Source organism: Epinephelus fuscoguttatus, linkage group LG16 (genome assembly GCF_011397635.1).
Source record: "Epinephelus fuscoguttatus linkage group LG16, E.fuscoguttatus.final_Chr_v1".
In the NCBI taxonomy this organism is placed as follows: domain Eukaryota; kingdom Metazoa; phylum Chordata; class Actinopteri; order Perciformes; family Serranidae; genus Epinephelus; species Epinephelus fuscoguttatus.
In genome coordinates this window covers 30,611,795-30,627,997 of record NC_064767.1, presented here as the reverse complement: position 1 = coordinate 30,627,997, position 16,203 = coordinate 30,611,795, and positions in this window count along the sequence as shown.

Genomic DNA, 16,203 nt, shown 5'->3' with positions numbered 1-16,203 from the left:
GTGTTTTCTCACCCTCAGTCTTCACAACAGCCATCTAAAAGAACATTTGCTTCACTATGTTATTTTCAAGCACCAAATTTGTTTGTAATACATTTCCTCTGAATTGATGTCACTCCTCTGCACACTGTCAATGTTGTACTGTCTTAATATGAACACTAGATGGCACATGAGGTTAATTAATCAACACTATCTTGCAGTTGAAAATGATAAATAAGTCTACTTCCCAGGAATAACTGTGATACATGAACTCCCTTTCGACTTCCTTTTGAAGTCTGAGAAACCCTTCTCACTTTATATGCAGAAGGAATACTTCAAACACTGAAACTGTCTTGTCTGACAGCTCAGTCTGCGTTGAAGAGCTTTTCTCCATCTTGTTATCTTGACACAAGCAGCTCGACATGCGAATTTACAAACTGTCTGTTCTTTCAGACAGATATTGTCTGACAGAAAACACATAATGGTGTTATCACAGTTATGGAGCTGTCAGTCAAAAGACACTTTGAATGCCGTATGTCAAATGTCAGCTTGGCCTCTCTGATACATGCCCTCATATCACTATTCACTACATGGGCTGTTCACATGTAAGTATTGAACAAATGCATGCGGCACAGTGTTAGAAACAGAAATGCATAACCACACATTAGGTCACCGCAATTGCCGGGCCACAAACTGAACTGTGACCACTTAAGACCAAACAAAAACTTTCCACATGGCTTGCTAAGTCAGTGCGATTGGTTTAAACATGAAACAAAAAGGTTTTCATGTGAGATTACAGAACAGATTTAAAGAACAACATCATTTTGCTGCGTTTGTGATGAGATTTCAGTCATATGGCGGCTGTATTGTGACCGCTCCACTTTCTGAGTTGTTAAACTCTTCTAATAAGGTTTATGTAATTTAGAAAAGCTCCCTTGGATCGGATCATTTTAGGGCTTTAATGGATCAGTTAGCATGCAAGGCTTAAGCTGCTGGAATATTCCCTCATCATTTTCCGTCTTAGTGCCAGCTAGAGGCCCTTCTTAATATAAACACAGGTCATAATAAGATGGTGCTGAACTTGAACAGTTCAAAATGATGCGTATACACTCACATTTGAAAATAAAGTCACGTGCATGTAGTTGTTTAATGAAACACTGTGAAATGACTGCACCCTGGTGAGAATGCTTTAGACTTCAACACAAATATAATTTGTCTCAGTGGGATGATGGAGGCAGATGATGTTTATGTTTTGTCTCTTCCTCAGGGCGGAGAACATTTCTCATCTGTTTCCTTCAGGACTCACAGGGGGAATCTGATGTCTCAAATAATAAAAATGTAACTTTCTTTTCTGTTGCAATCACAGTTTTCTTTTTTCTTTCTTTTTAGATAAATAAGATGGTGACAATTGTGCACCATCTCCTGCAGCAGTTGCTCCCAACTAAGGTGGTTGATAGACGAATAAAACGTATATCGAATCTGAGTGTTCACCAAATAAAAAAAGGATCATCACAATTTCCTATATTTTTCTGGGGGTGTTTTTTTCTTGTCTTTCTTGAATACTTGTGCCTTTTCCAGCCTGTAAAATCCTTCAAAAATATGAAGAAACATTTCAGGAAGGAAAAAAAATGACTGTTTATGATTCGCACTAAGGCCCTAACCTGAGATAAGGAGCCACAAGTGGCTATTGCTTAACTTTGAGAGCTCACAAGCCAAAAATGATGAGAACTGCTGTCCCACACTGCAGCTTTAAAGGTAGGCCAAACTTGTGGACATTTTAACCAGCAGTAGTACAGTGGGTCAATGTTTTAGCAAGACTTGTTTGGACACACATGCACATGGGCCTCACGTGACAGTTGGTGGCCATAATGAACAACAAGTATAGCAATGCACCGACAAAGACAGTAAAGAAAAATGGTGGCAAGCAAACATGGATGTAATTTTGAAATCTTGTATTATGAGGAACACGTTTGCTCGACTTCAAGGACACACATAATAAACTTTGATGAAAACCACTGAATGTAAACATGACATTAGATTATTAACCAAAAAACTCCACAGGGTCTCTGTAACGGGGCACAAGCCAGAGTGTGGGATGAAAAAAGTACATATTTAAACTTCCTCTGCGGGCATGATTAAACCCCTAAAAACTAATCTCTGATCATCAGAATAACATATTTAGATGTTTTTTTTAGAGGCAACTCTACATCTTTGCCTCATTTAATATGCATGAATCTATGAATATGTAAATTAGTCCTGCCCCTCAGCCTTCCGCCTGCAGCCCGAGCGTACCTGCTGACAGGTTGTGTCTAGATAAATACCCTCAGATTTGCAGGACATAGCTTGCAGACAGACTCACACATATTGGCTAACTTGCCAAAAATTAGAAAAAAATAAATAAACTGCAATGTTTCGGTAACTAAACCTTCATCAGGCAATGAAGGTCAAGTTACGGATACATCCCAAAATTTTTAGTTAGACAGTGTGCGTAACTTTGTCTGAAAGCTGTATCCTGTTCACCCCTCTCCTATATGCACCTGTTTTGAAATAAATGTGCGATGTGGTCTTTTGATGTGAACCCCAGATTTGTGATAATGCCGGCAAGATTTCAAGTTCCATCTTTAAAGTGATCATTTTAACCCAAAACCATTATCTTCCTCTAGTCTTAACCACATGTGTTTTGTGCCGAGACCTATAACCAGATCTTAACCAGTGGTGTCACACCATGAAACAGCAGGACAAGAATATTCTGAGGATGCTCATGAGAGTTTTGCAAATCTAGGATAACCGTCTAGCCACGACCCTGCTCACATTCAACTCATGCTCATCAAACACACAAACCTCTGCTTGTAAATGTAAATAACACGAGCCTTTGTCTTAACTACATTGTCAAACAGCTGATAATGTGCTAACTTAAAATGAACCTTATCCCCAGTTATGAGCCCTTGAGGTGACAATGAAACTCAGCTTGTAAAAAATGTCTTCGCTGGGGCATTATGGGTTATTATTGGTTCCATAATTTGTTATGTAACAAACCCTGGAGTCAGAATCAAAGTTTTTGAGACTGTCATTGTGACACTGCAGTTACAAGGAGAATATGCTCAGCCATGGCGTTGACTGCTTATTTTGCTCATGATGCGTCTTGTACCTAGTCCAAAAGGGGAAGTCCCCAGTGTCCTAACCCTGGGGACACTGTGGACACTAATAAAACCACAAGCCCACAAAGGGTCCATCTAGGCCTTCTGTGCTAAGATACTTATTAACTTTCTGTTTGGGGGTTAAGTGCTGTGTGCAGTCAAAGTTCACAGCTCTGTGTGATTTCATGACAGCACACAGTAATGATCATCTGTTGTCAGTTTTACAGAGGGTTGAATGATGGCAGGGTGCCACCCAGTGGCTCCACACATTACAGGAAAACACACTGATTAAGAAGAAACATACTTTTACTGTAACTGTTTAGCTCAGCACCACAAAGTAATATGATTTCTGACCACAATTAAGTTTCTGTTTCATGCACGACAAGTACCAAACATGAAAAATATGTTTGTGTTTTTAAAAATAGTAATAATTAGATTTCAAAGTCACTCGATAGACCAAAACAGGAATCTGCTCTTTTCTTTCCTCTCTTCATGATCATGAGAAATAAGCGTTATACATTGCGTTTAGCTTGGAAAGACTCCCAGAAAGCTCATGATTGACACCCAGTCAGTGCGTCAGAGAGGCAGTAGAGACACATACAGCAGCAATCATCAAACCACAACCCTCCCTCTTCTTCTGTTGTCTTTATACATCTACATCTGCCTTTAAGCTATATGGCAGAGTGTGAAGTTGTGGTACTTTCCTTGCTACCATTACATTTTTCTCTTGTGGAACATTATGATTGATGACAAGAAGCTTAAATTGGAGTTGATTCTGGGGGTAATTGCACCGGAGAAACTGAGAGGTCTCTTGAGGAACCATCTTTAAACTTTTATATCAGGGAATACTGCTGTAGGTACTGAATGTTGCAGTGTTTAGTGATAACTGTGTTTATTATAAACACAGTTTTTCCCATTTTTTTTTCCCATTTAAAAAAAAATCGAAATGTATTCCTTTTTTTTTTTGCAATTCCTTTGACATTTCTTACCAAGTTGCTCATTGCCTTTTTACCCATGTTTTTGAAAGAAATTGCACAAAATCGCAAGAAGTTTTCTCAGGGTTTAAAGGTTTAAATACTTGCAAAAGGCATCTGAAAGCACCACAAGAAAAGTGATGTCACTCCAGGTTTCAAAGGGTTAATAGACATAGGAATTAACTACATTTGGCTGTAAGCTTTGAATGTCTGTAATGAGTGATTGTAGCTGGCGCACATTATTTCATCACAAAGTACGGTCAAATGTGTACAGGGTTGGTTGGCACATGTGCCAAGTTGTAAAATTGAGAGTGGAAACTGTAACTGTATTTTGAAAACAATATCATTATATTACTTATTACTTATTATCATTTCTATCGATTGCTTTTGTAACTGTAGAATTTTAACACTGTGCCAATCAACCCTCTGATGGGGCTGGTTGGCTCAAATGCACAACATGGGGTTAATCACAAATCAGATAATTTTAGAAAACATTTGTTAGATAGACATTAAAATATGTTTCCTTTGCAGAGACCTTAACCTTTAATTTGCTGCTAATTACAGTATTCTAACATGAATTATGCCACAGAAGTACAGCAGAGAGTGAACAGTTTGCCAAACAGACTGGTCTCCCCTCATTTATGATTGATAATTACTGAAGTAAGTGGGATAATACAGCTTCCCTGCATTAGGAAATGAAAATGACATATTTATACTCAATCGATCACAAACTTCTTGGATAATTATATTTTCAGAATTTATTTTTCTTAAATGCTTCAATTTGTACAACCTACAGTAATTCAGAAATCACAGTCGACCACAGTCAATCATTTAAACATTATTCCTGATTTAATAGCCTTCTCACTGCTAATTTATGATTTTTTTTTCCAAGCATCTGAGCTTGTGCACCCCCCCCAGCTGTCGGCCCTGAATAGAGTGACCGGGGGGCATGTGACATGTTTGGTGACCGATTCTGACGGGGCGCTAATGATCGACTGGCACGCAAGCGGGTCGTTAGCCAGCCGGACGAATTAGGAGGTTGCATGCAAAGGACTTGGGATCAGGCCAGACCACAAAATAGTTGAGTCATTTTCATTCTTCCTCTCCCTGCCCTTGGAGGGAAGTGCAAACGCAGATAATCTCATTAGTAAAACATAACTTTTGTAAAAGAGCTTTGGAGTAACCCTTGATTGAACATTTGGTTGCTGTAAAGTGACACACTTGCAGAGATATTGCACACATGACTTTCCAGAGTAATCTAACAGTTATTATTATATCATCCTCATGTGATAGTCTTTACACCATGTGATGCAGTTTTATCTTCCTGTTTCATCAGCCACTTAACCACCCAACAACTCAGCCTGTGTTTAGCTCTTGTGTTGACCCCATGACCTGACCCTGCTATGAAGGATAGAAGTCGGACGACCCTGAAGGTGGCGTGATCATCTTAATGTCCTCTGATTTGTGGGGTTAAAGCACAAAAATGTTGATCTGTTTTGTCATCTATGTGCTTTGATTGCTGAAACACCTCGATCAAGCTGTCACAATAGTTTGACAGTCCAGCGACAGGTTATGACCTGCATGTAAAATAGATCCCTCAGTATCCAGAGAAAATGAATCTCTACACTAAGGGGATCTTGGTCCCAGGACAGATGAGGACACAGCCCCGATTGTGTTTGACATTCATAAGCAGGGAATGTTCTTGTCAAGTGCTGAGACGAACATGGGTGGTCTGGAGATCGGCTTTGTGCCACCGATGGAAAAATCCTCTTAATAAAGTTAAAGCTGTGATTGTTAAAGCTCTGGCTGAATGTGGCTGTCTTCTAATGATCATGGGCTCGAGATTCGGAGCATCAGACAGACACTAACTGTTAAAACAGTAGAGGGTGCTGCTCACCATTTTCTGATTCGGATACCATTGAGGCCACTGTGAAGCTTTGAGAGATGTTTAAGAATCAGTCTTAATATTTTGTTTTTCAGACTGCTGCTGGTAAATTCTTGAAGATGAAGGGTGATAATATTCACTTTAAATTCCTGAGTTCTTTTCTCCACAAGTGCATATCCAGCAGTCCAATGAGACCAAAAGGAAAAGGAAGGAGAAACTGGGCTTGAATAAAATAATAAAACTAAGTAAATGTTATAGAAAAGGAACAAAAAATGGCTCATGGGTGATTTTATTGTCCTTCCCAATGGACCCATTTTGACATTTAAATAGTAATTACTATTTCAATTTAACAGCCTGGGTGACAGTATTTCAAAGTAATGCTGCTATTTATCTGTCTTAATGAATCTACTCATTTGCAGTGCAGGGAAAGGGTATTTTCCACACATTAGAAATGCTTTTGTGCTCCACCATCAGTATTATTTGAAGCCACTCAGCATCAGCAAGGTTTTTACATTTTTAGTTCTATTTCTAAAATTGTTCAAGCTTTCACTAATGACTTAAGAGGCAACAAGTAAAGTTGAAAACAAAAAACATTATCGGGTTTTATTTATATAAACTATAAAAACTGACAATATAAAGTAATAACCTCACAACAGTGGGGTCGCCAGGTCGGCTATGTGACATCATGTTTCATGTCTCTAAAAGAGCCATACCCACTTCAAACCAGTCAGAAGAGCACTGAAAAAAACAAACAAAAAAAAATAAAAATAAATAACAACAAAAAAAATATACAAATCTGTCAGGTGAAATAGTAACATGAACAATCACACTGCTCATAGTAAGTAACTAGCTAAAGAAAGTTTTTCAGGGCCTATAAAATGTCACATCTTTCACAACATACTCTCATTTCTACTTATATTTTGACACTTGGGCAGAAGTGTGTTATTTTAATGACATCAAGGGCCACCTTTTGTGTTGTATCTTGGAGCTTGGGATCGGCAGATCTTGAGGCAGAAGTCACATGCTGGCAGTTTGCAGCCAACTCATGTGACTAAGAAGCGTTGGTGGTTAGGTTTAGGCAACGAAACTACTTCGATATGGTTAAAAAAAAAAGTGGTTTATATTAGTCACATGTGTCAACTCAAGTGGCTAACAACTGACTAATGAGTGACTTACTGACACGACAAAAAACTCAAAGTTGACTTTTAGTGTCACACAGGATGCACAAACTGCTCTCCTGGGTCAACGTCCTGCACTTGTTGGACCCATCCACCTTCCCTCCCACCCACCTTGAGTGGACTATCATGCTCTTAAAGCCATTGCTCTAAACATGAAATAATGACACAGATGGATTTACACTGGAACTGAAAGCCTGGTGCATCCCATACAGATGCTAAAAGGTGTTCCTGATGTCATATTTACACCCACTTATATTTGATGCTCTGGGGAGTGAGGTCAGGCTGACTTTTAATACTTGCTATGTGCTGGACAGAGTAAGAAATGATAAAGATGGGAATCTGCATAATGAATTAGGTGAGCTCCAAATGCACATCACCAACTCCAGTGATTAAAGACGCATTCATGCTGGTGCTATTTGGTCCGCTTTAAACGAACCCTGGTCTGCTTCCACAGATAGTTCAGTTCCTTTGGAGTGGTTTAAACGCTCATTCGAACTCTGGTGTGGACCAAACGAGCGAACCCTGGTCTGCTTGAAAACTCAGGGTCTCGGTTCACTTGCAAGTGAACCCTGGTGCGGTTCATTTACAGTGGGAATTGCAAATGGACTATCCAGCAAACCAAAGAGAGGAAGTGATGTTTGATGTTTTTGTGGTGACCAAGCCGGCTGAAGAGGATGGAGCTCCGTTTTCGGTCCTGGCCAATCGATGAGCTGGGTTTTCTTCTTCGTCTTGCTTTTTTTCTTCCTTGTCCGTGGTCGTTTCGGGCAATACCGCCCCCGAACGAGCAGCTGTTGTGGCTGTGTGACGTTGTCCAGGCGGTTTGGGCCGCTTTAAAAAGTGCAGTGTGAAAGTGAACGGAACCAAATGAAGGTGTGAAATTTCTCGGCATTCCCCGCCCAGTTGAACCGAGTCCCCCGGACCATCCTTGTGTGAATACGCCCTAAATATGATTGAGAAGTAGCATTGTGTGTGATCCAGATCTCAGTCTCACTAACAGGTTTTTTGGGGCGGGGAGATACACTTCCCCAGAAACATTTGATTTGTTAAAATTTGCACTTTACTTGGATGGAAACCCGACCAGTTCCTCTGTAAACCGAAAACAACTTTTTTGTATCTGCATGTGTCCAACTTTGTGATCACCGACACATTACTACCAGCAGTGGGAGCAGTAGCGTCTGGTATTAGCAGTATTTATCCCTGCTTCTGTGTGGGCCCCTTATCTGATTAACCATCAATAATCCATCAGGCTGACATATTTTGACATATTTCAAGAACTGGACAGAAGAGCAGCTCCCGGAGGCCAAGTGCACTCAGAGGACATCAACTTTGACCTCAGTGATTTGTCTTTGGTTTGGGATATTCCTCACAAGATGCCATCAAGCTCAATGACAGGCAAAAAATGAACTTTACATCTGGGAGACTTAACTGCTGGTATTTTCCCCTCCTGCAAGACGACGACCCTGTGACCTGTGATCCTTGGGAAAGGTCAGTTATGTAAGAGTTGATGTTTGGGATTAATGAGGTTGTTGGGCAACAATGTGGAAGCAGTCATGCCATCAGCAAAGGAAACCTGAGGTAACTGGGAAAATGATCAAATAATATTCCACATAGTGAGTAACTCAGTGTTAGGGCACAACCTGCCTGTGGAGGGCTCACTCGATTTACTGTTCTTCTTCTGTCAGCTCAGTGAAACACTGATCACTTGAGTCACAGGCCTATGGTGAAGAGATTTAAAGGTATATTTTTACAGGGAAATGTCTGAAGACAATGTGACATTCTCCTTTGAATTATTGAGTCATCTTTGGTGATGTCCAAATCCTAACATTGGCTGCTATTGTGCTGTTTAACATCTTGGTAGTCATTCAACATTGACCCTGATGCATACTGGGACTCTGTCCAAGACATTCTTAATACTGATGCAGGTTATGAAGAGAGCCAGGGCTCCTCAGTCCTCACACATGATTGACAATCCAGTGAAAGAGGCTGAAGTATAAGCTGTTATATTGCTTTACTCCCCACGGTGTCAAATGGAAATGAGATGAATTTCGCAGACATAGCTCGGTGTGTTTCAGGTGGAAGCACAATGCAGCTCTTGAGAGAAGGACAGAGGTCACAGCACTATGAGACTATCATCAACACTCATTCATAACCCTCCCTCCCTTTTTTCTAAAATTGGAAGTTTTGGAGATCTTGTGTTTTGCTCTCCCTCTCTGTGCTGTGTGTTGTTCCGCTTTACTGCCAGGCCGTAATTCAACTGTGCAAACCTGAAGTGTAAAAGCTCCTCCAAACAAAGCGTAAAATGAATGGCCGCCAGCTGCTGTTTCTTTTTACGGTCGTAGGAGAGGAACCTGCTCGGAAATTTCCTGCAGATGTGATCGCATGACTGGCTGGTGACAACTTATAAAAAGGAGACTCTGGGGCACCCAGTGAGCCCAGAGGGATCAAGCCTGCAAGGGGATAAGGAGAAACAGAGAGGGGTCTTACCTTAAAAGGCAGAATCCTGAAGGCTGGAGACAGGAATGTAGTCCTCTGACCTGAACACTTGGTACTTTCACTCTATTTTCTATAGCTGTGTAATTCCATGCAGGTAGAACTCACACTATATCTTTAACAAATACACTTGATAATAAAATATGAGCAAATAGCCGGCAACGCTGGATGGTCTTGGACGGTTCAATATTGAGTCATCCCTCTTGTAGATATAAGACTGTCTGGAATTTAGCATGTTATCAAGAGACCAGAGGCAACTCCACTGAAAATAAACAGAAGTCTAACTTTCTAGAGCCAAGGTAATTTTCTAGTAATGTGGGAAGATTTGCTTTATGAGAGCTGAAAGCTTTACAAAGGCCTTCTGAGAGCTAAAAGTACTAAATAATGCTCATCAGGGTGTAACAACCCATGAATCAACACAGCCAGTGTCCTGTTCATTGTCTTTGGAGCGGCTGAAAAATGTGGCTTTTAAAGCAGTAATTCAACATTTTGGATGATACGCATATTCTCTTTCTTTCCGAGAGTTAGATGAGAAGATTGATACCACTCTCATGTGTGTACGCCAGATATGAAGCTTTAGCATGCAGCTGGCTACCATAACTTAGCATAAAGACTGGAGACAGGAGGAAACAACTAGCCTGGCTCTGTCTAAAGTTAAAAAAAAAATCTGCTCACCAGCACTTGAAAAGTTTACCAACCAAACATATCCATAGTTGGTGTATTACCTACAGTCGATGGCCGTTAGCCCTCTCCCTGTTTGGAGTAGCAGACAGGAATACCGTCACAAAAGCTAAGCAATGTACTACTATACTGAGAATATTTCATTTCTTTACCTTGCCGTCAGACAGCCCTTTCCTTTGGCACCACATTGTCACGTGTATAACTTCCATAAACATACGCAAAAGCGCCCAACTGTGCCATGCACTGTATTACACTGCAGATCAGCTGTTTGTGTCAGAAAGTGCCATTGTGTGATCTGAAATGAAGCTTCAATTTTCTAAAGATTTCAAGGATGGTTCCTGCTTGTGCTTTCATAGACATCAACACTCCACCTACTAAACTGAGACAGCTCTGCGTCTGCAGTGAACATTTCTCTCAAGAGGATTATTCACAACCACCTCCAAATAAGCCAGAGGGACACTTGCTAAAGAGCACTGCTTTATGCAGCCATCAAGTAAAATAATGCTAAATACCAAGAAATAAATGAAACAACCATCAAAGTATGCACAGCTAGCTTCTGCTCTTTCTGGGCCTCCAGTTTCTACAGAAGTTTCCCTTCTATCTCTTTCAGCCTCCCTCTGCAAAATTTCTTCTTCTCTACACTCTGGTTTACAAAGATTTCCTTTTGTTGCTACGTTGAATGGCATCGTCACTGTCATAATCACTCATCATTAATTTTCTTGTATTTGTTATCTCTTCCATAAACCGCTGAACACCTGACTCAAGTAAACCTGGATGCTCAAAAACTTTTTTAGTGTATGCGCCAGGCGAGCAACTTCATTGGAATAAATAGGCACCAACTTGGGGTCTAAATCTATGGTCCTGCCCTACTGTGCTGTGATGACTATGGGCTCTAGTTTCCCGGTGCAGCGCAGGGTGGCGCAGGTTGGCGAACCTCGCGCAGAGCTAGTTTTGAGCAGCGCAACCCGAGGCTCACTCAGTTTGGTCGTTTGGCAGACCGAGGTGTGCTGAGATGGGTGTGGTGGCGCAGCAGGGGGAGGTGTCGACGGATCCAGCTTGGCGCAGTGACAGTTTCGTGCCAAAAGGCTTCGCCGAAGGTGCGCTAAAAGCTCGCCATCTGAAACCACGTCTACTGTCAGTTCAGGCGGAGCACAGCTGGTGTAGGGGAAGTTTGGCTGACCGGCGGACAGTGCGCACATGTCACCAAAACCTCACAGGCAGGTTTCCAGAATGTCAGGCACATTAACGATGCAATAAATACCCAAAAAAAACACTATTCAATGCAACTATCTGCAATCAGCACATAAATGTATCTCTATATCGACTGTCCTGTCACATCTGATGTCAGATCAAAGGGGATTGGCACCGTTTGGCACGCGTAATGGAAACCCAATCTGATTTGATTAACACAGCAGCAAACTAACGAGTTCACATCCCTCTCAGCCAACCACAAACAGCCACAGCATGAGATAGGGAGTATATATTCAGCATCTGTCATCTTAGAAAAGTCAAAAGAAAAGAAACAGAGTGAGACTGCGAGAGAGAAAGAGAGAGTGCGCGCGCACGAGAGAAACGCAACATTGATTTACAATTGTGGTGACCTCCTCCCAGGCAACCTTTGCATCATCAGCCCGTGGAGGTCTGCTCGCAGTTCCTTGTATTCGGACACTGCGAACTTGGACCTCCCGGACCAAAACATCAGTTTCCTCCTGGGAGAAGTTTGGCCATCTGACGCTGCTGCTCTCTTCTGCCATGGCAAATTGAGTAAACTCTCATTACACCTTCGCGCGGTGCATTTAAGGGCGAGGAGAGAGGCTCATTTGATTGGTGTGATGTGTGTAAAACCCACTCCATGCCTTCTCTCCTCCCTCTTTCCTACTTGCGCAGGTAGGAGGGATGGAGGTGGGAAAGAGGAGTAGCTGCGCCAGGGCACACGGTTTGCCAAACTTACAAAATCCACCTGGCAACACCCAGTTGGAGAAGCGCAGGTGCACTGTGCCTCCGCCTCGCCCGGTCTGCGAAACTAGAGGCCTTCATGTTAGTACCTGATGAGTCGAGGTAGTTAAGGTTAGCTGCTCCAAATATGTAACATCACAATAGGAGCTGATTTATGCTTTTTCTTGTTGTGACTTCATGGCTAGCAGTGTGGGTAATCGTGTGGAATAATGGGGAGGTTTTCCTGTTTTTTCCATTCTGTCAACATGGTGTGAATTCAACATTAATACACATATATGGGAGTCATATTTAGTGGTAGTGATATTTTCATCTAACTCTTGAAAATAAAGTGAACAACCCAAACAAGGAAGATGATATAAACCATAGCCAATAGTTCATGGATCATTTAAGGACAAGGCTTATAAACAGACTCTACCTTACCTATAACATATATTACAAATTTATTAAAAAAAAAAAAAAAAAAAAGTAAAATCCCAACACATGTGCAACACTTTTACATTTAAATTAATAAAATTGATTTAACAATCTCGAGACTATTCTTAGGAGTGGCATCTGTCCACCAATAAACGCCACTCCCAGGCCAACTCAGTGACCTGGCCTCATTATCTGATCCCAGAAGGTGACTGAGTCCAGCCATCTCATTAGGGTGACAGAGATGTTGTTGACCTGCTAGTGGAAAAGATGGTAAGTGATGTCACCCACATCTATAAGGGGAGATATCCCCTAAGCCCATTCCCCTTCCACACCCTTCCCTCTGCATGGCATTAAAGGAATTCTCAGAGGAGGAAATGCAGCAAAGAGCAAATATATAAATACCTCCTATGGGTGAATATAGGTTACTGGCCAGAGCAGGGGACCCTGATGGGCAGTTGCTGCCCTGCTGGGGGCATGCCATTTAAAAACAGACAAAATATAGACAAGGACGATCTTAGAAAGACTCACATGATCACTGCCTTTGGTTTCATTTATTTTCCCTCGTGCAGCCTTAAAAGGAGAGTTCAGATACAGAGAGCATACATTACTGTCCCATCCTACTGGGCTCAGTCACAGTCCCATTCTTCCCATGCTGGAATAAATGTGAATAAATATAAATAATTCATGAATTGTTTGCAGTGTGGGGGTTGTTGTAAATTAAGCCGATTAAAATGGCGAGCACACAGTTTGTGCTAAGCCCCATGTCTCAGAGCACCCTTGCAGTATTTATCATAAAGCTAACAGGAGGACAGTGAATGTCACTGACTGCAGGCTGAAGCTAATACAGTAATTTACATTATCTAGTGTTTATCTGGGAAAAATGTTCTGCGCTGTTGCACCTGATAATAGGCTGTATTTATATGACTCAACATAATAAATCACAATTATGATATAAGATTATTGTTAAAATCCTGAGTTTCATTTAGAATTTTTTTTGTCCTTTTTTACTTCCAGTTCATTTTTAAGAAGAGCTCACACGGTTTTTGTATCGTGTTTCTTTAATTAAGTAGTTTAACATATATGTTTGACAAAAACTCTTAAATGCCTAATTAGCGCTAAATAAAGGTGAAAACAATGACTAGATTTAAAGAGAAACTATGCATAGTTGTCAACGCCACATATTACAATAACACAGGCAGAGAACTGTCATTAAGTTACTCATGGTACTTTGCTATATATATAATACCAGACTCTATTTGAAATAGCAAATACATTTGTGATGCTGCATGATTTATGTTTTCTATTAACATGATGAGCAGTGGCAGATCTTTTCTATGACCACATAGGGCACCACCTGGGGGTGAAATCTTAGCATTTCTAGAACACAGGGTTGATAAATCTTTAAGCCTGACAACAAATTAGCTAACAAAATGGCTAGCAAATTTAGCATAGATGAATAATAATATGTAGAACCCAGATCCCAAGATGGAGCCTATTCATTGCAATTGAGTTGCTCGCCAGGTGCATATGCCAAAAAAAAGGTTCTAGCTTCCGGGTTTACCTCTGTATTATGCAGCCCTCTCAATATGCAGAGTAGTGTTTCTCCCACTGGTCGGATCCGCAAGTTCCCACTAAGCTTATTGACTTAACATAGTGATGATGTCACTGATTTTTAAATCACTTTTCTAGGTTCAAGAAAAGTTTTAAAAATATAAAGTGTCCATTGATCAAAAATGCACAATGGAAAGAGTCATTACTGAGCTTGTTTGCTTTTCAGGTATCCTGTCAACAGTTTTACAGACATCTCTTCTATAGCCTAATGGTGGCCTGTGGAAGAAAATACTTTTGGGGCCGCAGGGGATTTTTTTTTTGGTGTAATACCGTGATTGACCACTGGAAAAAATTGGCAGTAAGGCTGAGCAGCGTTCCTGGGGGCCTGGAAGTCAGCTAACGTTTGTCACCGCAAGGTGGTCATATTGGTAAGTCTGTGGCAACAAAACTTTGAAAAAAATTGAGCCGGGGTGTTTTATTGTTTATAAATTCAAAGTTTCATTTGTAACACGAAGGTTGTGTTATTTCTTTTTTCAGAAGTTAAATAGTCTTGCTTTAAATGTGAACTTTCATTTTATACAATATTATAGGGCCAGTGTGTAATATTTGGCATGGTTTATTGTCAAATCTGAATCTGAATATTCTACCCATTAATATGTTTATACAAGTGTATAATTGCCATAAAATAAAATTCATTTGGTTTTCGTAGCCTTCTAATTATGCTTTTATATATATATGTATATATATATATATACATATATATATAGCAAGGGCCTTGCTTTAGAGAAGTCGCCATCTTGCGCCGCCATGTATGTACGGCAGCCCGAGTGGACAGTCCAGCCAGCCAGAGAAAGCGTTTCGCGTGTATAAATAAACCAATGAAAACGAAGGAAGAAGGAGGAGGAAACAGCAGAGTGTTAGAAGTTCGTTGCTAGTGTTGCAAGTTTGCGAATGGGCCACACTTACCACGCAACAGGAGAGAATGAACCCGAACCGTCATCTGCGAGGAAAAGAAGACGCAACTTCACTCCTTGTGATGCACTCTCTGCTGCGCTTTTCCTCCTGATGATATATCTCCCCAACGATGGTAGCACCGAATCCCATTCTGTGCAGCAAAATGGGAGCGGAGGATTCAGCCTCTCTTCTCGCCTGCTCAGCATCCAACACATGGGAGTTCCTCATCTGTATGCTCCGGCTCAAACAGGTATGGCTCTGGGTCTGGTGTCTGCTACAAGAAACTCTTCAAAATCGCGTTCAAAGTCATCCATTGCAGCTACTATAGTCCGGAGATATTGCTACGCGAAATAAACAGCTGAGCTCTGTTTACAGGCTACGCTGACAGTTGGTGTGCGGGCTGGAGATTGGTGGAGCAGAGAGGGAAGGGCTGCCCCGCTGGGTACTGTAAGTGAGTATGTGTGTATGAAGTGTGTGTGTTACGCTAGAAGAGTCAGAGTTTGGGACGGAGTCTTTCACGTGCTACCCCCTGGAGTGTTACCAGAGTTTTTGGAGTGCTCAAATAAACGGGCCTTTTTCCAGAACGCTCCTCTGGTCTCCTGCTCATGAGTGATTCATTACAATATCGTAACATGGTTTAGATTTCTAAATAAATATTCACCTCGTCGCTAGATAGACCTACTCCTGAAAAACTCGTGCGCAAGGCTTTTTGTCCCTACGAGGCCACCGTCATTTACTCAACAGGAGGGGTGAGCGAGTGAGCCCTGCAATCTAGAATTTGACCACTGATGTCACTGTTTTCAACAGTTTTCAACCCATTTTACACACTGGCCCTTTAAAACTGTTTCGGCAGCCTGACAAATGATTTACCGAGCATAAAACCTTACTGGTCTCTGATGCTTAATGTAAATGTCAACCACAGATAATCAGCATTTAATGTGGTATATAACTTTAAAATTACAGTTAATAGCTGTAACTGTAGTTACATGTATTTGACACTTTCGAAT